This window comes from Silene latifolia, chromosome 2 (assembly GCF_048544455.1).
Source record: "Silene latifolia isolate original U9 population chromosome 2, ASM4854445v1, whole genome shotgun sequence".
In the NCBI taxonomy this organism is placed as follows: Eukaryota; Viridiplantae; Streptophyta; class Magnoliopsida; order Caryophyllales; family Caryophyllaceae; genus Silene; species Silene latifolia.
Genome location: NC_133527.1, coordinates 36744378 through 36769003, shown reverse-complemented (window position 1 = coordinate 36769003; position 24626 = coordinate 36744378). Strand labels below are relative to the sequence as shown.

The window sequence follows — 24626 nt, the reverse complement described above, 5'->3', positions numbered from 1 at the left end:
AAGAGGGATTCAAGTTGGAGTCGCCATTGGCGATAGTTGGATCCGTCAAATTTGGCAACAGAATGCACGTTGAGAAGCACGAGTGGCTTCGAGGGTTCGTCCGAGTTTGGGATAGTTGCGGACGACATTGTTGAATGTTTTTAGGCAATCGGGGAAGGAAGGAACCTTTCTCCTGATACCATATAGGAAAAGTGAATTTGTATAGTATTATTGATGATTTACAATTACATATTGATAGGCTATATATACAATACATGAGATATATTTACCTAAAATAAGAGATATGTAATCCTAAGTTTTAGGCAACTAATAACAAGATTTACACAATTATAGGCATGGATAATTAGAGAATATTGAGGACTCTAATTACTCTTAACATAGTAGACACACATACCAATATGATCTCGATCTCTACTGTGACACCCTTAAATCTAGCCTTAATTATATACGTAAATTCTACAGAAAAACTGGTAGGATATGTTTGTAAATGGTTCAACTAGTCCAAAACCTGCAATTTCAAAAAATTTTCTAACTAAACCATTCACAACCAATTCCAACTCAAGAAGAGTGTCATAACCCTGCAACAGCTGATAAACTAACTTACATATATAACTAAAGACGCGGAAATATAAGGATACAAACCAAAAATAGAAAGGGAGACATATGTCCCTACAAATTATATACAAACCAAAAGTGTAAAAGGTTTACTAATAAAATAGCCAAAACTAGGTCCAAGGTTCCTTGCTCACTAGCCGTCTGTGACCCCCAACAAAGCATCAACAACCTGTCAATCGCATTTTATACAAACACGAAAGCCACAATTCAGTGGGGAGTAACTCCGAGTCCTCCCAGCCACGAATCGTCAAAATTAATGTAACATGTAATGTAACATGTAAACAATTTGATAAACCATTTACTTATCATGTATTCTAACAAATGACCCCTAAACTGACCCAACTAACTATCATGTGAATCATATAACAAATTGTAATCCAAACTCTATCAACCATAGCCGGCTTGCATCTCACCTTCTATGATTCATAGAATCATCAAACAAGAAAGGGCAATATATCAAAGACAGGCATAAGTTCTTAGCACCGTCAATAGTCACTTTGTAACTCAAGTCTATACCACGAGGTAGGGAAGGTAATCGAACCGGTATCTTGGCTCAGCGGTTACTATTAAGAAAACATGGCCAAGAGACAACACAACCCTAGCCTAAAATCTGCGCAGACCTAGACATGCGGATACACACCACCGCACCCAAGACTCACAATTTTTTTTAAAACAAAGTGAAGTGAGTACCCTAAGGACACCACCGAAGGGTCGGCTAGTACTTAAGCTGACCCCATACTATCAAAATAAGTACCTGAGGTCATGCCCCAACTTGGATAAACATCCACTAGTCAGGAACACAAAGGCTATCAAGCAGTGAACATATACTCGTCAAAGACTATAAAGACCTATCTATGATGATGGCCGAAATACTCACCTAGGACCTAGTCACAGCTAGTCCCGGCTTGAATATTTTAGCCCACACCACCCAAGACTCACCACATAAGTCAAGTAAGACACCCACTTAACCTTAAGAGGGCAAAAAGTCCTACTTACCAACATAAATTCTAACATTCTATCATGTGAAAGCTATATAAATGTCTATTTACAGCATACAATCCCAACAGTTCCTCAATAAGAATTCAATACTAACTTCCAGTTCTAGCAATTTTAACAATATTAAAGGCTTTAGGGAAATCTAGGGCCATTACTACAAAATAAGAAGCTATTTAAATTCAACCAACTACACATGTGAAATAGAGATATAATAAATGGCCTAAAACAAGAAAAAGGCCGATTATCTAATTCATTCAACCGAATTTTTACCCGCAACCCCACCTGCGATGTGCGGTCAAATTGCGGCTGACCAATCACTCAATTAACTGACATCGCATCAGTCAAAGGGACTAAGGCTCAGTTTTCGGCACAATCAACAAAACATTACAATTATCACTATAAAATTCATTTTGAGCCTATTAATTACAATTTCATTTCGTAAACTATCCTAACATGTGATAATTGTCAATATAACATAATTTTTCTACCATTAGCATAACTTTTAGCTACTATTAGGATTCCCTTCACAAGTTTAACCATGTGTACTCATTCTAATTATATCCTTGATGAACCTAAATTGACGGACAAAGCATGGAAACCCGCGAAACAAGCAACGGACCGACCCGGGCCAACCATGGGCTAGCCGTGGGCCTCGCCACGCCCTGCCGCCGCTCTTTGCCCGTCACCCTATTCCTCATTTTTTTCCGTTTTTTCTTCACTTTAACTCGTTTTAACATCATCTAATCATTAATTAATCGTTCCATTACTAATATTCTAACTTAAATTAACCAAAAGGCACAAATTAAGCATGCTTGCAACCATATTTTAACATGTGAAAATTATTACTTAAACCAAAAATCACAAAACATCCAAAACAACAAAGATTGTGACGATCTTTCGTCGAGTAACTCGAAATATGTTACCTTAAGCTAGAAAAAGAGCAATTAACACCTTGAAAACCCAAACCCTAACGACACTAGCCGCTATCCTCTACAATATACGAGTCCCCGAACTCGTCTTCCAATCCTTCACCTAAATAAACAATTAAAACACAATAATAAGCATATAAAACCGAATTTCCGAAAATTGGTCTTAAAATAACTTAATGAAAATTGAAATTAGAAAATACTAAGTTGTAGATCGTGGCGAGGGGATTCCGGAAAGGTAAATTATACGAAAAACGGACTAGTAACGAAGAAATTGTGACGATTTTGAGCTAGAAATGATGAAAAATGGTGTTTTTGAGTTATTGTTGAAGATGATGGAGAAAATCAGAAAAAATGAAGGGGGAAGGGGCTGGTCACGCAGGGAAGGGAAGAGGAAAGGAGAAAAGGAGGTGCGGGATTTTTAGTCGGGATTTTTACGAGTCGGTTTTGACTCGTTTCAATAATAATTAAATCCGTAAGTCAAATGCAAATTCCGTCAAGACCAAAGTCTTTAAACACAAGATTACAATAAAATTGAGTATTCATACGACCCACTTCCAAATTCGTTTACCCAACGTTCAAACGAATTGTCATTTTCCCCCCGATACGCCCTTATTTCGAAATAAAAGATTTTTACACGGTTTAAACTATTTTTAAACATTTCAAAACTATCAAAATAAATACTTTTCTTCAAAATATAATAAAATTATATTTCTTTGAATTATTTTTACTTTAAATACATTATTGTCAAATTTTACTTGATTAATTAATTATTTTCGAAATATATTAACGGTCCAAATTTACGGGCGTTACAAATCACCCCTCCTTTCAAAAAGTTTCGCCCTCGAAACTTAGAAGGAGAAATTATAGTTATAAGAAAATATAGGTATCTTTTCAATGAAACGGTGATACTCTTGTTGATCAGACAAGAACATCCATATTCATATCAAGATATAAAAATATTTCTACACCAATAAATGAGAAAATCCATTATTGGGACGTCTCCAACAACGAGATTTAACATTCACTAATGTTAAAACCATTGAAAATCATAAAAGCCTTTTCAACCTTTTAGTTTAAAATTCTATAGTAAGAATATTATCTTTACTAAATATGATTATACAAGGCTTAGAAACTCGGAACAAAAGTAAGAGAAAGGAATACCTTACGGAAATAAATTAAAATTTCATTTTCAAATCCTTAAAAATAGGTTAGGTTTGCAGAAGTGACATAAACTTTCAAGAATAAATCGAAACTGGTAGCTTGAAATATTTAGAAATTCCCCGAAGTGAAAAGTAACTTAGACCTCATAGGAGCAGGTATGCTAAAAGGATTCAAGCTTAACTAATCAAAAAGAGCTATGATGAATTTTATGGGGTAAGAATTGAAGTCATAATTACAAGGATGTCAAAGATAGAGTTTCATAGGTTACCAACATCAAACTTACGAGAGGAGTATGATGATGTAAGGAAGAGAGATATGAGCGGTAACGCTCATGATCAAGGAAGAAGGGAGATTAGACACCAAGGAAACGCCAGACACTCATATCTCCAATAACAACATCACTCTCAAGAGTCTCCTCAATCGCTTATGTTACTTCTTCCTAACATATTCCCTGGAACAAGATATTTCACTATAAGTGTGATCTCAACGCTCCAAATTCTCAAACATCCCGAAACGACTTTCACAAGCCTAAGGTCAAGACTTCCAACAAAGCTGTATTTGTATCCCACTAGTGTCAACTATGGGTTCCTCAAAAAGTAAACCTTCAATCAAGAGTCCCAATACCATGCTCTAAACTCCAAGAGAAGGTTCCTCAAAAATTCCACAAGGTTCTCATTTCAAAACAAGGTAGTAACATACCAACCTCAAATTATGAAAAATCAATAGGATCTCAAGTTTCTCTATCCTTTTACTTATTAAGGATTCTCAAAAGCGTAAACTACACCCAGCTCCAACATTGTCTCATCATCTCAAGCACTCAATGCGACCTCAAGGTCTATAAAACTATAGGATTAACAAATTCTTCTCAACACTAAGTCTCTCTAAACTCAAGAACTCTCAAGAGTCAACTAGAATGCCAAATCACATCACCAAACCATTCTGGTCATCAACATCCCCAAGGAGTATTCTTTCAAATTTGATATCCTAAACTTACTTACCATCAAATTCTCAAGGTACAAGGTCATAATTGTAACAACACTTTATCACCTCAGAGTTTCTAAAACCATAAATTGAAATTAGGTTCCTTAGCCTAATAATTGGTGTCATCCATACCATTACCCTTTCTAGTTACCAAAACAAGTTCTAAGACTTCCCAACAATGTAGCTTACTCTCACTCTCATAACATACTTCAAGTAGTAATCAATATCACCCTCTAAAACCAACAAATAATCCCACATTTAACATTTCCCACATGATAACATATACACTATCAAACCCTCATATCCAAAATGATTATGGAAGCCCAACCCAAACTCGGCTACTTAGTCAAACCTATATCCTCAAATCACATCTTACAAACTCTGTAAACATGGTCAACAGGGTACCAACTATACTAAGGAGGTAAGGAGTGATAACGGAATAGAGTAACAGTAAAACATTTCTGAAGGGTGCATGCATCTGACAAGTTAGGAAACTAAGGAGTCAGACCGTAAAGACAACGGTTGACAAAAATAAGAGGTATTCGAGTTAAGGAGATATCTCGGGAAAGAAGAAGATACGTAAAATTTAGCATAAAGACAAGGTTCAACGATCGTTAAAGAGAAGGAAAGGAGAATAGAAGCGGCACAATGAAAGGGTTACCGCTTACTAAACACTCATCAAAGCTTATGATCGATATGATAAGGTTACTTCACTAAGGTGCTCAACAAAGCCCTAAATGTCTACTACATCGTAGGACTAACAAGGATTCCACAATGGTAAGTATTCCTCAACTCAATTGATTCTAAGAGCCAAAATCAATTCACCACATAAATTCATTTGTTACCATCCATGTCCCAAAGTATCTCCTTTACAATTCTCGTCATTGAACTTCACTTACTATGTCATCTCCAAGTACCCTGGCTTGTTTACTCCATCATCTCACCACTTAATACTTCTAGTTTCCGATACCATAAATTGGAATCACATCCTTGAACTCACGAACTATATCGAACAACATTCCACCAAAATTCCCAAATTCAGATATGTTTTATAAGGTCAACAAGGGCTACTCTATACTAGATTTGGTCAACTTAAAAGGTTTAACAAACTAACTAATTCCGAAGTACAATACCAATCCATTAATCAACATCAATGTCCTATTGTATTCCTTTCAAGGCCCACAAGGATTAGGGCTAACTATCATACCTTTAATTCTCCACAAGAAATATCGAGACTCTCAAATGGAGTAGCTTAGGTTCATTCCATCCTATGTTCTAAGTTAGTACCCATACTGAATCATCTATAACAGACAAGCTCTCTATAGACATAAATCCCAAGGTATTTTCTCAACTCACTAAACTCTCACATTAAGCACAACTAACAAGATTAACCAAAGGATCCCAAGTTATATTCTCCTATACCACTCAAACCTTAACCAATCAATTTCTCAACTCGTTCACGCCCTCCAAAGTTACATTCTCTCAAAACTGGGTTCTCTTGGACAAGGGAACTATCCTGCGGTATAAAAGGAAAGTGTCCACATGGACTTTATTATAAGAAGAAGATGAACCTAAGATGAAACGGGAGAAAGAATTGAAAGGTAGTTACCTAGGCGAGATAAGAGGAATTTGAAAGACGAATGACCAACGAAAATGGAAGATTAAGGTAAGATACACTGAATACGAAAAGAAATATCAAGAAAGTGGAAGCATTCTACATTTGGCATAACCAACCTTTAGTGGCACCAAAACTAATAACTAACAATCAACAAACCTAACAATTAGCAATCACAAACAGACTACCACATAAAATCCTAATTCTACCCATCCTACCCTTCTCTTAAGTTTATTATTTTAAGGTCAAGTGATTTCTAAGTGGGGTGCACAAACGTGCATCGGGAGCAATAGGCTCTGATACCAACTGTGACACCCTTAAATCTAGCCTTAATTATATACGTAAATTCTACGAAAAAAATCGGTAGGATATGTTTGTAAATGGTTCAACTAGTCCAAAACCTGCAATTTCAAAAAAAATTCTAACTAAACCATTCACAACCAATTCCAACTCAAGAAGAGTGTCATAACCCTGCAACAGCTGATAAACTAACTTACATATATAACTAAAGACGCGGAAATATAAGGATACAAACCAAAAATAGAAAGGGAGACATATGTCCCTTCAAATTATATACAAACCAAAAGTGTAAAAGGTTTACTAATAAAATAGCCAAAACTAGGTCCAAGGTTCCTTGCTCACTAGCCGTCTGTGACCCCCAACAAAGCATCAACAACCCACAATCGCATTTTATACTAACACGAAAGCCACAATTCAGGTGGGGAGTAACTCCGAGTCCTCCCACCACGAATCGTCAAAATTAATGTAACATGTAATGTAACATGTAAACAATTTGATAAACCATTTACTTATCATGTATTCTAACAAATGACCCCTAAACTGACCCAACTAACTATCATGTGAATCATATAACAAATTGTAATCCAAACTCTATCAACCATAGCCGGCTTGCATCTCACCTTCTATGATTCATAGAATCATCAAACAAGAAAGGGCAATATATCAAAGACAGGCATAAGTTCTTAGCACCGTCAATAGTCACTTTGTAACTCAAGTCTATACCACGAGGTAGGGAAGGTAATCGAACCGGTATCTTGGCTCGGCGGTTACTATTAAGAAAACATGGCCAAGAGACAACACAACCCTAGCCTAAAATCTGCACAGACCTAGACATGCGGATACACACCACCGCACCCAAGACTCACAATTTTTTTTAAAACAAAGTGAAGTGAGTACCCTAAGGACACCACCGAAGGGTTGGCTAGTACTTAAGCCGACCCCATACTATCAAAATTAGTACCTGAGGTCATGCCCCAACTTGGATAAACATCCACTAGTCACGAACACAAAGGCTATCAAGCAGTGAACATATACTCGTCAAAGACTATAAAGACCTATCTATGATGATGGCCGAAATACTCACCTAGGACCTAGTCACAAATTAGTCCCAGCTTGAATATTTTAGCCCACACCACCCAAGACTCACCACATAAGTCAAGTAAGACACCCACTTAACCTTAAGAGGGCAAAAAGTCCTACTTACCAACATAAATTCTAACATTCTATCATGTGAAAGCTATATAAATGTCTATTTACAAAGATACAATCCCAACAGTTCCTCAATAAGAATTCAATACTAACTTCCAGTTCTAGCAATTTTAACAATATTAAAGGCTTTAGGGAAATCTAGGGCCATTACTACAAAATAAGAAGCTATTTAAATTCAACTAACTACACATGTGAAATGGAGATATAATAAATGGCCTAAAACAAGAAAAAGGCCGATTATCTAATTCATTCAACCGAATTTTTACCCGCAACCCCACCTGCGACAGTGCACGGTCAAATTGCGGTGACCAATCACTCAATTAATCGACATCGCATCGATCAAAGGGACTAAGGCTCGGTTTTTCTAAGACAAATCAACAAAACATTACAATTATCACTATAAAATTCATTTTGAGCCTATTAATTACAATTTCATTTCGTAAACTATCCTAACATGTGATAATTGTCAATATAACATAATTTTTCTACCATTAGCATAACTTTTAGCTACTATTAGGATTCCCTTCACAAGTTTAACCATGTGTACTCATTCTAATTATATCCTTGATGAACCTAAATTGACGGACAAAGCATGGAAACCCGCGAAACAAGCAACGGACCGACCCGGGCCAACCATGGGCTAGCCGTGGGCCTGCCACGGCCTGCCGGCCTGCTGCCCGTCACCCTATTCCTCATTTTTTCCGTTTTTCTTCACTTTAACTCGTTTTAACATCATCTAATCATTAATTAATCGTTCCATTACTAATATTCTAACTTAAATTAACCAAAAGGCACAAATTAAGCATGCTTGCAACCATATTTTAACATGTGAAAATTATTACTTAAACCAAAAATCACAAAACATCCAAAACAACAAAGATTGTGACGATCTTTCGTCGAGTAACTCGAAATATGTTACCTTAAGCTAGAAAAAGAGCAATTAACACCTTGAAAACCCAAACCCTAACGACACTAGCCGCTATCCTCTACAATATACGAGTCCCCGAACTCGTCTTCCAATCCTTCACCTAAATAAACAATTAAAACACAATAATAAACATATAAAACCGAATTTCCGAAAATTGGTCTTAAAATAACTTAATGAAAATTGAAATTAGAACATACTAAGTTGTAGATCGTGGCGAGGGGATTCCGGAAAGGTAAATTATGCGAAAAACGGACTAGTAACGAAGAAATTGTGACGATTTTGAGCTAGAAATGATGAAAAATGGTGTTTTTGAGTTATTGTTGAAGATGATGGAGAAAATCAGAAAAAATGAAGGGGGAAGGGGCTGGTCACGCAGGGAAGGGAAGAGGAAAGGAGAAAAGGAGGTGCGGGATTTTTAGTCGGGATTTTTACGAGTCGGTTTTGACTCGTTTCAATAATAATTAAATCCGTAAGTCAAATGCAAATTCCGTCAAGACCAAAGTCTTTAAACACAAGATTACAATAAAATTGAGTATTCATACGACCCACTTCCAAATTCGTTTACCCAACGTTCAAACGAATTGTCATTTTCCCCCCGATACGCCCTTATTTCGAAATAAAAGATTTTACACGGTTTAAACTATTTTTAAACATTTCAAAACTATCAAAATAAATACTTTTCTTCAAAATATAATAAAATTATATTTCTTTGAATTATTTTTACTTTAAATACATTATTGTCAAATTTTACTTGATTAATTAATTATTTTCGAAATATATTAACGGTCCGAAATTTACGGGGCGTTACATCTACTGATAGGGTGTGGGGAGATTAGGTTATTATGTGCTACCAGGGACCATAACCCAGGTGACTATATATAGTCTCCTTAGTCTAATGTGCCCACCATGCATTAGAAACCTAATGGGTATCTACACATAGATAATAGACCGACCCATACCTTTTAAGACGTAAATAAGCCCATATTTAATACACCGTAGTGGATCACTTTATATTTGGGCTAACCTTAACTGATAGCGCATAAATACAATTATTACCGAATTAATAATTTGTCCACATATATTATTGTATTAGGCCTATATTTCTTACAATCTCCCACTTGGGCCAAATACATCTGTATAAGTGTGACACCTGATAATTATATTTACAATATAACCTTATGAGCTCAAAAATGCTATCAAACATCCAACCGTCTTAAGCAATTCGGTCCATCAATCATACCAACATAGGATCAAAGCGGCCTTTGCTCCAGTTTGTTGTAGCAGGACCCTCAATGGTCACATATGTCAATATATCCAACGACATGAATCGAGCATGGGAGTGCAGCATGAAAATAGCATCCAAATGTGATCCTTATATGCGTATTTCCAACTGGTCCACCTTAGCGAGATCAACAAAAAATTACACAGAGTGAAACTGTAAACCTAAAACCTTATTTCTGCAGAACTTAATAACCGTAAACTTTAATGTGTCTAACATAACAAACTCCCACTTAAACTGAACTTTCTTAAAACCAAAACACCCATTTGAGCAATGAGCTCAAGAAAGACCGTGGGTGATAATTCCTCAGTAAGCGGATCCGCAAAATGGAGTTTGTATTATCATGTATTATTGACACCTTTTCACTCTGATCAAGTGTTCCTTAAATAGTACATCACTTATAATGTTATTAGAAACTATAATAACTGCACATTTGTCATAAATTACTTAAGTGGTCTTTCAATACCGTACCGAATTCGCAGCCTCAAGACAAATGTTCATAGCCAACTAGGAGTCGAAATACCGAATGATCTCAACCTGAATCGACCTCCTATAAATAATGTTTTCTTCCAAATATAAATAACAAACAATATATTTGGCTGCCCTTAGTGGATCCAAGATCCTAATCTGTATTACCTTAATATCTGTCTAACTGTAGAATATACGCAATATCCAAACACTTACAAACTAAGTATATAACATATTTCTTAAATACATGAGACATTAAGACTTACTGTATTTTCTGAATAAATATTTCCTTTAGGGCATTAATAAGACTAAATTTGTCTTCTTTACTGAAAGGTATAAAACTAGAACAATTTTCATACTCCCACTGAATCCTTAGTATCAAAATCATCATCCACGTTCATCTAACACAAATAAGATGATAACATGATAGATTAAAGATTGCTTAGACGGAAAACCTTACTTTTAGCTTTATTGGATGAATTACCGTAATTTGCAGAAGATCGACTTTGAATCTATTGAATCAAAGTTTTAGTTGCTGCACTGAATAGTTTCATCAATATCACAATTGAGAAACATATCTTTAACACTCATCCAATGTAACTGAATAACTTAATATGCCAAAATATCCTTATAGTTAATACCGACAAGTCGATCCTGACTGTCACATTACCTTTCGAACCCTTCTTGGTAGCAAATAAATATTTGAAACCAATATATCTGAAAACTTTAAGTAATGAAACAAGGCCCAAATATCATCATTCATCAAATGACTTATTTCTTTATTACCTTATGCATTAGTCCACTTATGTGAGTTAGGACCTTCAATGGTTTGCTAGATGGTGACTGGATCACATTCTAACATTACATTATCTAACTCTTACTGCAACTTGTTAGTCCTTCATTGCATTATTATCCATTTTTATCCATATAGATAGGGATGGCAATTATGACCTAAACCGAACTGAACCTGAATCGAACCGAAGGAAAAAATTCGATCCAAACCCACTCTTTAAAAACCCATTCCCGATCCACTATTTAAAAAACCATATCCATATCCACTATTGGAAAACCCGAACCAAATCCAAACCCGATCCATTCATACCCGAACCCGATCCAAGTGGATATTATTGAAAATTTAGGCTTTATTAACCTTGAAATTTAAATTTTCTTATATAAGATTAAATTTTTATGTAGTCAAATCAAGTTTCATATTGGGTTTTGGATTATATAGTGGATCGGGTATGGATTTGGAGCGGGTATGGGTTTGAAAAAAGTATAATGGATCGGGTATGGATTTTAAAATTTTGGATATGGATCGGGTATGGATATGGATCTGTGATCCAATAAGTAAGTGGATCGGGTTTGGATCTTGCAAAACCCGATCCAACCCGACCCATTGCCATCGGTACATATAGACAATGTAATTAAAGTAGTTGCGTTTACCCTTATTAAGTGGATCATATTATAATGAATCATTCTTGAGATATTTGAGTTTGTTCTAATACCGAATTGATCTTATGATCCTATACAAGGAGATTTAAGACAATGTTTATTACCTTTTCTCCCACTCAAACTCAATATCTTCAAAGAACCCCATAATTTACGTCTCAAATAACTTGATTGTGGGATCATTACCTTATTACCCTTAAACCTTAAGTACTATCCAACAAAATAGTCATTGACATTCCTTAAGTCCAGCTATTAACCTTATGGCTTTTAAACCTCAACCCTAATTAGTTAGACATACTAGATATGTAAATAATTTACATTATCATTTAATAGTCAATGCTATTGCTGAACTTTATCCAAATATAGCTGCAATCTTAAGAATTTATTACCAGAGTAGTATGGAAAAGAGTATGACAAATCACACTCCTTACCAAGCCTTAGGATCTTGTTTGCATACATACTACACCATCCATATTAAGAATCCTCATATGGTGTAATAATATCAAATATATATAAGATTGAACTCCTCTAGAAATTCTTAAAAATAACCTTGACGTTGTTATCCTTAATAATCATTTGCCAAAGTATTAACACTTATGAGTTATGAGCAAAGATGACAAAACTATTCTTTTACTGAGTAAAATAACTCAATCAAATATCACTGAAAACGTCAAGAACTTAAAACTTCTCACAAATGAGATTTAGATATCCATACCTAAATTCCGTCTACAAATTAACATAATAATTTAAACCATTAATACTTAAGTATAAAATGGTTAACTTATCTATATATGTTAATAATAAAACACCTGAAATCATTTGATATCTAATCTCCTTTTAATTTGTCTTTATCCCCTTAAATATGGAAAACCGAAGTAAAGGGGCCAACAATTTCATTTTGACACAAAACCTTAATATTCCTTATAATGTGTCATACCGAAAAGAAATTGTCACTTCTGACTTATTCCTTATATCCACTTAACTTTAATGCAAACTTACTTGAAAGAGACAAAAATCTAAACTATATAAAGCTATCAACAATGATAGATTCATCATTATTTGAATTTGGAAAACACAAAAAAATAAGTATTTCTCAATGGACAAAGAACCAAATTTACCCATACGAAAAAGCAGTAACCGTTTCCACCTAAAAGGCGGTACCAAAGTATTTTCCAAATTCAAATAAAAGAACAACTCATTAATGATAACTAAATTAGTTGATTGTCTCAAACTTAGATGATTACTTGCCCCAAATAGTTGAATCTTTCATCATCACTTGGCTTGTCACAACTTACTTATACTTGCGTCAATATCCTTATGTGGGTGAAAAAACCAGATACACCCACCAAACATGATTGGATATAAACAACACATAACCTTACACAACCAAAATGAGAAGCTTAACTTTACTGACACGTCAAGCGTTAAAAAAAATTGTTACTAGATTTTCCTTATGTGTCAAAACTCTTAACAAACTAACACTAAAAAGTCTAACCTTATGTTTGTTGTTATTTCTTTGAGTTTGACTTTTGCAGCTTCTTAATGATGATTTTTTAATTAACTGAAAAATGCCCTTAAATATTTCCTTAATAGTGCCTTAGATAATCACTAAACAATGCATTTTTAACGCCCTACTCCATCCTCAAATCACGTGAGTCCACACGATACTTTCTTTATGAGTAGCAATTATACATTATTAAAGCAATGTTTAGATTATCGCGGCCAAAAAAAATATTTACATTCTCTTACCATTATTTGGTAAATGCTCTCATCCGAATTGAGAATGTAACTGAATATGACAGATATAATAACCACAAATATCAATTTGGAATGAACAAAACAAAATCCTTATATTTTGAATAAATTCAAATAATTAAAGTGTCTTTGCAAAATTAATATTTAGTTATTAAACGTAAATATTAACTGGTTAAATATATCACTCTTAGTAATTGTAATCAAATATTGACGATAAGCTCACGTCGAATACTAAGCCTTCCTTTGGGCCAACTTAATATTCACATGAAAATCCAAGTAGTCGTCACATATTTATTACCCTACGTATATGCAATTCGGCCAAATAATGGTCTTCCTTTGGGCTGACCATTATTCGCATGAACTACACACACTAGACCAAAAATTGAATTTATTCACCCTAAAACTTTATGGGCATAATCCTTATGAGTGTCATAAAAATAATGACACTCCCTTAACATGATTTTCAGATTTAATATTGGCATCCCCATCATCACAAGAAACCTAACACAACATTAAGTTTAGTCTTTGGAAGTAAAATTAACTTGTAAGTGGTCATCTTGGTGTAGTGATCAAGTATTAACAATAAATTCCTGTCAAACATTAAGCCTTTCTTTGGGCCGACTTAATATTCACATGGAAACATTACAATTGTTACATACTTACCACCACAAGCATGACTGAATTTCGGCCAAATAATAGCCTTCCTTTGGGCCGACCATTATCCGCATGAAACTCAACCACACACTGTAGTCATAATATTCTAAATCACTCAACTTACACAATAGAGGTTACTTTGGCAACTTATTGTGTCGATCAAACAACCTAAAATATTAGACTCATTATTATAAATCCGATTGGCCAATTATTAAATCTGAAACACAAGTCCTTAATTGACAAGTGACTTAACCTTTAGTGATAATATAAAAACTATATAAAAATAGTTTCTTAGTCATAGAAGTCTGTAAAATTGATAGACCATACAAGTATATATCCTTATTTTCACTTGTCAAAGCCCTGAATATCCCCTTATAAAATTTGAATATCTAATAATAGATAAAATTATCACCATAATTTTTTCTTTTTCTTTCGCCTTACACAAACATGTGTAACTTTTCACTTGTCATTAACTTAATACCGAATCATTATAAACCTTATCTCAAATTATCATGCTTAAAAACATTGATCATAATCATAATTGAATTTGGTCGACATACAAGTTAATACCTTGTTCTAATTAGAACCCTTACCTTATTTTAATCATTAATAGCATATCATACCAAAACCGAAACCGTAAAGCATGATTTAGAAAAACTATAACAAAAGCAAACCGAAATTCCAATGAAAACAGAACCACCACATCATGCACAATTAACCGAATACCATAGTCTGCCAAATAGCCATATCAGGAAATAATAACCATGGCAGCGGAGATAATTCAACGATAATAACACCACATATCCATATCAAGTGTACTGTTAATGTCGTGTTCCACAGAAAAAAAAATCACGATATATGATGCCTCCAAACATAATGAGGGTTAACAAAGTATTACATAATCCGTATCTTTTACCTTATGGATAAATACATGCGTCAACCATTAAAACAAACACCCCAAAAACAAACCCCCTTATTAAAGAGAAACTCTCCTTGACCAATATGCAATCATTATATTGTTATACCCACAAATATTACACTACAACGAAAACGCGGAAAACTGACGAAAAATTAAGGCCATACTGACGGAATTTCCGTCAGTATTTCAATTTCCTGACGGAACATCCGTCAGAAATCAGGGTCAGGTTATTTCGTCAGTAAAATACCTGTACTGACGGAATTTCCGTCAGTCTTCCAAAAAACTGACGGATTTTTGACGGAAAATCCGTCTTTATTTCTAGGTCAAAAGTGACGGAAAATCCGTCGGTTTTCTGCTTTACTGACGGAATTTCCGTCAGTGTTATCTGACACGTGGCATTCCACGTAATTTATTGAATTCACAATAAAAAGAGGGCAGTGACGGAATTTCCGTCAGTAGTTTTTCTTTACTGACGGAAATGATGAAGAAAAACAGTGACGGAAATTCCGTCAGTGTTTCTAAATTAATGACGGAATTTCCGTCAGATCTATTAAAAAACAGGAATGGAAACAACAGCCTGCTGCCCAGCCACGATGCGTTTTTTGCATCGTTTCAAATACAGCCTGCTGCCCAACCGCGATGCCTATTTGCATCGTTTTTAATATAAACAAAACCTGCAAAACACATCCAATCGTCGACCGCCAAGCGGGAATCCATTTTCACGTCGACCGCTAATGCGGGAATCAATAGACAACAAAAGAGAAGGGGACGCAAATTATTTTACATAAAAACATAGTCAAATTTAGAATATTCATGAGTTAATTATTTAGAAATATTCAAGCTATGTGCATGAATGTTTCCACCGACATATAAAGCCTATAAATAGGCCACCATGTACACCAATTTTGTGTAGTCCATGAGCTCTAACAAAAGAGCTTATAGGTCTCACCAACATCGTCTCTCCAAATATCATGTAATATTATACACATTCAACATATAAATAAAATCATCTATGTTAAAAATGTTGGAATAAGTGTCCTCCGACAATAATGCGATCACAACTGTTGATCATGATGATCACATGTTTAAATCTCATTTTAAGAATACATGTGGGATGTAATATTTTACAGTCAACTGATCCACACATATCGGTAATGATTGGCTGACTAGAGTTTGACATTACTGTCGTGCGACGGTGGTGATCAGTTGATCCCCTTAGGTCATACCTATAGGGAAATACTCTTAATTGATTATTTAATTAATCGTATGCCGATACGAGTTAATTAACTGACGGATGATTTTGTGAGTAAAGTTAACGTGTCTTATTGTAATTCGATTAAATTGGATACGGTCTAAGTAATCGAATTGTTTTATTACTTAGATAAAATTATTGTTTACGAAACAATTGAAATTGAAATTGAATGAATAATTTATTATAAATACAAGACGTTGTAATTTATTATTTGATAAACCATTTTTGGCACAAGTAATTACGAATTACTAGTCGATTTTGTATATGACATATTTTATGAGTATGTTGATTTTTAATATGTTAAAAATACATTAAAATTTCACATGTCAAGTAACATGTCACATATGTCACAATTGACAAATGACAAAATAAAATGGACCATCCATTTTATGTTAAATGTGCCGAAAATATGGAGGGAGTATAAGGTTTATATTGTGTTTTTATTTTAAGTGGAAAACATAATTATTACAACCTAATATAGCCTTGCATGCCTAGTTGTTCTTGGGAAGAAAGTTGGCCTCATGCATTGGCTATCTGCCCTCCCCCAACCGATTTATGCATAGAAAAGCCAAGGCCTTTTCTCTAATGATTCACGTCTTCAACATCATTTTTTTAGTGTAAGAAAAATACTCTATTTTCTCTATCTTGTAAAGAAACTTAGAGAAATAAAACTCACAAATCACTCCCCTCTTGGACCGAAATATTCAAGAACAAATTAATATTTTGTGTCATTGTTAAGTATGATTAATATTATTATTAGATCATAATAATATTGGTTATTAAGAGTTTTCTTTGGGTATATGCTTTTGGGAGAGGTTCTAATTTGAACCTTGTTCATCCATTGTTGGAAAGCTCAAGAACTAACAAGAAGGAGATCTTGTTGGTGCCCAAAAATCCGAAACACAAATGTAAGAAGTGGTGATTTCTTCTCTAATTTGTTTTATGTTTGCATGCATAAGATCTAGTATTTATTTTATGACTAAATAAATAATCACATATATGAATATGTAAATTAATGAGATTAATTAATTCTAACAAGCGGTATCATGAGCCTTAGGTTATTTGCATTCAAATCGGTTTATAGTTTTTCCGAGTTATAAGATTAACATACAAAACTAATTAATTTGGATTTATGAAGATAAACCTTAAAATAACTTTGCATGTTAAACGTTTCCGGTCCTAAGTGATTTTTAGGACATTTTGGTTTATTTATGGATTTTATTGTTCGTTTTATATATTATTGGCATTAAAATGTGATTTTTATGATAAAAATGTCATTTTTGGACGAAAAATAGCTAAACTTCGAATTTTTCAGTGGTTTTTGGATATGTTTTCACATATATTATCTACTAATTGCCTGTAAATTTGCATGTTAAAATAAGTTGTTTTGCTCTAAATTTGATTTTTTAAAGTTAAAATTGTATCTAAATGGGTAAATAAGTTAATATGAGTTATATTTCGAATCTGGTCATGGAAATTTAGTATGTTGTCACATACAATTTTAGAAGATGTGTGTAAAATATTTGGCTATAATGAAGTCTTTATGCATGATTTATGAATTTTTGATGAAAAATCACATAAATAGTGACTATAATTAGTAATAATACTAAAACATACTTCATGACTTAAGGAAAAACGTCACATGTTGCATTTTATCATATATTTCAGATCTAAAAGTGAAAAGTTGATTAAAATAATTTTTCTCATATTTTTATGGTCATATTTGTTAAAACCGATAAACCGCAATATTGTTTTTCTCGATAAATTTTCAAAATTTTTAACCTAAGTTTTGAACATTATGAGTGTCATGGTATTTTTCCAGAATGTTCATGAGTTTAAATTTCAAATTTTGAAATTATTTGAAATTTTTATGATTTAATTTGAAGTTTATAGCATAATTTTGTATTTTTGGGTCCATTTATGAACAATATTAAGAAATCAAGTTTAATTATTGTCAAAATGTTAGTGGAGACTAATTTTGAGTCCTAATATGGTTAGGGTAATTAACTTGTACATAAATATGAATTTATGTAATTATTGTGATTTCAACAAGTTAAATCACGCAAATCCATGAAAACCGATAAATATACGATATTGACTCTTAAAAGGCGATTTAGCATAAATCTAGCATGTTCATACATATTATAATGCTGCATTTTATTTATGATTGTCATATTTTAATTTTATGTAATTTTTGAATTATGTAATTTTACTTAGTATGGTCTTAGTTTTAATTGGTATTACCCGAAATGTATGGGAATATCGATTCGGTTGTAATTTTTGTGATCTCGTATCACTGTTTTGTAATTTAATAGATTTATTTTTATTTTTATTACAAATGTATAATAGGAAATTATGTAATTCATTTTGCAATTTTATTATTCCGGAGTTCCTTGAAGACGGTGCCATTTGAGAAGGCGATCCATCAAAGAAAGTGTTGCCTTGAATTGCGTGCCAAGACCGAAGTTCAAGGGACCAAAGGAGTTGGTTTCCGAATTTGTAATAGTTTATTGGATTTACTAATTTTAGGAAGGTCATACTAGGATTTTAGTTTTATGCTTTGCATTTTATTTATATGTTACATGCATCGCTAAATCGCCATAACTAAACATGCATTTTATATCGAGTAAATCGACCGTGTCAATTACAATTATCGTAGTTCACCGCTTTAGTTCACTTAAAACGTGATAGATAATAAATTGACATGACCTCTCGCTAAAATAAACAATTGAGACTTAGCCTTACCAAAAATTAGAAACCATGAAAACCTATTTTGTGAGGGAGTGCACTCGGTCTTACCGGGGTACAAACCTTGCTACGTAGGGGAAGTGGGTGATAAATGTCTACCCACCGAATTTATAAAGATAAGGGTTGTATTCGGCTTTACCGATGCCCAAGTTGATGTAAATTTGGATCATGGACACATTTATTCGAAATTTGGGTTGAACTCAACGAAAGTATTCTCGACGGTTGCCGGATGTGTTTCGGGCTAAAGATAAATATTAATGTAATTTTATCGACCAAGAGTTCTAAAAGTAGAATCGATTAAAGAGTTAATCCACCGAGTTATATTGATGAGGGTTGTATTCGGCTTTACCGATGCCCAAGTTAATATGAATTTGGATCTTGGAATCATTTATCATAGTTGGGTAGAGGTCACTATGTAAATGCTTTACTTGTTATTTACAAGTATTAATAAAACGATAAATGTTAAGTTTTCCACTATTCCGTTATCATATTGTTCTATTTCTTTACCACAATTCATATACGATATCATTTCGATTTTTGATTCAAATCTCCATTAAAACATCGTACCTAAAGACAAAACTTGAATTTTTCTTCTAAAAACTCATGTTATCCATTGGAAGGATCTCTTGTGAAGAGTATAGATAAAAGTTATTCATTATCAAACAGGCTTTTTTTGATTCTTGGCTAACACATCTACTTACAATGGATTGTTTTTCATATACTTAATTGAATTAAGTACCTTGAAACAATAAATTATTTTGGTAATTAGATTTGTTAGAAATCGTAATTGACCAAAATAACGCAGCCACTTCAATGAAAGTGTTAAGACTAAAACGATTGAATTGAAGAGTAGTCTTCATAAGATTCAACTTTGCTTATCTAAGTAAAAATTCTTTGAAATGAGTGGGAGCATTCTCTTAAACCGTTAAGAAAAAGGACGAGGTTCATGAAGTAAAGATTAGAATGGAATTGACAAGACAAAGGTAAAAGTAAAGACTAAACCTATCAATTCCAATCGATAAAGTTTTCTTTTGGAAGTGTTTGACACTAGAAAGGAAACTACCCCAAATTATAGAACAATAAGCAAATTAGTTGTGGGACATCTAATGAGACTTTCTTCTATAAATGTTTATTTGATTGACATAAATTTTGCTAGTACTACTTCGTCAATATTAGAAACCGGTGGTGGTTTTCATCATTGTATTTGATACATAGGATGATTAGAATATGACGACTAGCAACAAATGATGTTGAGAGATAGAGTCATTATGTACTCAATCTAGTTTTGGGTTTAAAGTTGTACTTAATTATGACCATTAAGTGCATAAACTCTGAATAAGAATATAAACTTGTTAAGATACAAAAGAGGTTTCACTTTTGTGACCCTATACACCATGATTTGATGTGTGGCTAGCCCATTATCAAGGTGATTATATTCTAAAACAAACTAGAATGATATATCATATAGATGATGCAAGACTCAAATTGGTAACCCAAGATTAAACCTTAAATTCTGGAATGATGAACGCAAAGAGTTATCGAGTACTCTTGAAACCATTAGATTGTTAATCTTATGGTATATGCGTATCTTGTATTCAAAGCAAGATGTCTCGTGCCTTTTGGTTTAAAAGGAGATCGAGGTTGTAAATTATTGATCCAAAATAGGTTGATCATTTTATTTTACCAACGATTTAAGTTGACGCTAATGTGTTCACTTAATAAGGTAAATAGAGAAATATTTGAAGAAGTTCAAAGAATTCCAGGAATCACGAGTTAGTCGTGATGGGATTATCTAAGTGAAGACTTTGATATAAGCCAAAGGAAATATGATATAGTATCACAAGTTAATCTCTCTTAGCACGCATTATGGGATAATGTGTGGTTGGATAAAGAAATCAAACGCTATTCGATATGGTTTGGACTTCAATCAAGTTACTTTGAGTTACTTGATCCTTTTGGGGATTTTATCATTTTGTCTAAGTTGTTTTTCCACTAAATCTAAACGATTCATATGAGATATGAAATGGTAGAGTACCATGTTTGTAAGTTTTCACAAGAAACAAATACTCTTTTTTCCTTACAATAATCACGAGTACAACGGGTTTGTGGCTCGTAAAGCTGTCTTCCTAGAATACAAGTTTATTTCTAGAAAACAGAGTGGGAAAAATTATTCAAGAGCCACAAAAGAATGTTATGTCGCAAGAAATTGGTCTTTCTTGGCTACATGAGACGGTTTGTGTAAGACGTTATTTCTTCAAAACCTAGGAGGTTAAAGTCATCACTTATTGAAGAAGATGAATTAGTGTTACTTTTAAGAAAGTAAAGAGCTTACAACTTACAAAGAAATTGTTTGATTCAAGTTACTTCTGGAAAGTAATGAATATATGACTTACATGAGAGTGTTTAAGTCACAACTCAATACAAGGCTTAGAGCCATGAAAATCCGAAATAAATTCCGAGTGGAATTGTTGGATATCAAAGTGAGATATCAAAGCTTGATTAGTTACAAAGTGTTTTGCACTATTCGGATCTTCTTAGGGATTGTATTTCATTATGATGATATACATATAACGAGTGAAGCTAAAACCCACTTCTTCAATTAGAAGGAATGTATTCAATACATGTCATGAGTTTTATAGATTCTTACAATCCTAAGATAATGTGCAACTTAAGAGATTGTCTTAAGTAGGAAATCAATGAGTTGGAATCAATGTTTTGATCATGTTATAAAACTTTTCTCGATAAGTCGAGAAGTTGTGTTTATACATAGAGTTTAGTGGGAGTTACGGTAATTTTAATTAGTCTAATATGTGGATGACATATTGATCATTGGGAATGATTTAAGACTTGGAGATACATATAATACATCTTTAATATCCAGATTTATGGAGATAAATCCACATGATATTAGCGTCAAATAAGAAGTCTTATGTTGATAAGATTCATGATTAGTTCAATCGAGTTGAACATATTTAATTGATTCCATTTGCTTCCGCTGCCGGATCAACTAAATGAGTAATTATATATAACACTTCATATACTTTGAGTATGATGAATCATTTCAAAATCGAATTCAAGTAATAGTTACCAAGTAGTCATATAGATTATTCTTAAGTGCTTGAAGAAGCATTAAGGATGTAAAGCAAAGTGTTTTTAATGCAATTTTGTGTAAGGGTGTTACACAAATGACAATTGACAATTGAGATTGCGCATGGTTTCCGACAAAACCATAATCAAAACACATTAGGATGGTTAAGATACCATTGTGGCTATGTTATTTAAGAAATGGATTTGCTGGAATTGTTCTAGGCAATAAAGAACAATGAGAGATGCTTACAACGGAAATTGAGTACACTTGCGATCATGAGATGTGCAAGAGAATGGGTCCCGCACACTGTGAAAACAGTGGGAGCTATTCTAAGGCTAGAGGGCCTATGTCTAGATTGGATCTAGACACGTGCTCAGAAAGTTTTTGTAATGCAAATGTATACATTACAAAAGAAAACGAGTATGTAGTAAGGTTGAGTTAGGTACAAGAAGTTGATAAAACCTACTAACCAAAGCCTTCTCATAGGCTTAACATGGTGAGTCATGTCATATCAATTGGATTGAGATGAACAACTACATACATGATCAAATTGGATTATAAAAATATGAATTAGTAATCAGGTATTGACTATTCATATGTGATAATCACATTTGTCGTTCGAGTTTTTAAAATCTGAAAACTCCTTTTATACTTTGTTACATCCAAACGGGTTGTAGAGACAACATTGAACCCCGTTAAAGTGAACCCGGATTAACATGGTATTCGCCCATAGTCACTTGTATGAGGTGACGTCTCGAAGTGACTAGAGTGTGATGCGATTGATGGCAAGTTCAAGTGTCATAGAGTCATGTGAGATGACTAGTCGATCACATAGGCGATCATTAGGAACACTTTGTCGGGCCTTATGACCGCTTATAGAGTTCTGGCAAATTTATATAGCCTGGTCGTGGCGAGAGCTACTATAGTATTCTAATGAGTCGATTCTTTTGACTATAGACTGTTCGCCTAAGGTGGCATAGTTTCAGATTAACTTTGATTTATGTTACTACGACCTTCGTAAATGGGGTCAAATGGGCATATTTTGGGTTATGATGGATGTGGCTAGTCGACGGGAATAGTGCGATAGGAATTGTCCACCCCTTGTCAGGGTTAAAACAATATCTCAGGGCCACTCGAGGAGTAATGAACTGGAAATGCGTGGTCACGCTCGGAAGGTATCTATGGTAGATAACTCCGGTCAATCAGTTATTCTCCAGATCGAGGAAACCACTCTCGATATGATCACTTGCAAGTACGACCTGAAAGACACCTTGCATTGAGTGGGAGATAGTAATAGGACAAGAGAATTGGTGACGCACACTTGTCGAGGACAAGTGGGAGATTGTTGGAATAAGTGTCCTCCGACAATAATGCGATCACAACTGTTGATCATGATGATCACATGTTTAAATCTCATTTTAAGAATACATGTGGGATGTAATATTTTACAGTCAACTGATCCACACATATCGGTAATGATTGGCTGACTAGAGTTTGACATTACTGTCGTGCGACGGTAGTGATCAGTTGATCCCCTTAGGTCATACCTATAGGGAAATACTCTTAATTGATTATTTAATTAATCGTATGCCGATACGAGTTAATTAAATTGCTTAAAACTGACGGATGATTTTGTGAGTAAGTTAACGTGTCTTATTGTAATTCGATTAAATTGTATACGGTCTAAGTAATTGAATTGTTTTATTACTTAGATAAAATTATTGTTTAAGAAACAATTGAAATTGAAATTGAATGAATAATTTATTATAAATACAAGACGTTGTAATTTATAATTTGATAAACCATTTTTGGCACAAGTAATTTCGAATTACTAGTCGATTTTGTATATGACATATTTTATGAGTATGTTGATTTTTAATATGTTAAAAATACATTACAATTTCACATGTCAAGTAACATGTCACATATGTCACAATTGACAAATGACAAAATAAAATGGACCATCCATTTTATGTTAAATGTGCCGAAAATATGGAGGGAGTATAAAGTTTATATTGTGTTTTTATTTTAAGTGGAAAACATAATTATTACAACCTAATATAGCCTTGCATGCCTAGTGTTTCTTGGGAAGAAAGTTGGCCTCATGCATTGGCTATCTCCCCTCCCCCAACCAGTTTATGCATAGAAAAGCCAAGGCCTTTTCTCTAATGATTCACGTCTTCAACATCATTTTTTTAGTGTAAGAAAAATACTCTATTTTCTCTATCTTGTAAAGAAACTTAGAGAAATAAAACTCACAAATCACTCCCCTCTTGGACC

At 33.8% G+C, this 24626-nt stretch overlaps 1 long non-coding RNA gene across 1 annotated transcript; it reads right to left on the bottom strand.

Annotated features, from left to right (window-relative positions):
• Positions 1-410: 410 nt before the first annotated feature.
• LOC141629272 (uncharacterized) lies at positions 411-3104 on the bottom strand. The gene is made up of 3 exons (XR_012537257.1): positions 2741-3104; positions 2535-2643; positions 411-784 (listed from the first exon to the last, which is right to left on the bottom strand). It is a non-coding gene; the product is annotated as an uncharacterized LOC141629272 (long non-coding RNA).
• Positions 3105-24626: the final 21522 nt, after the last annotated feature.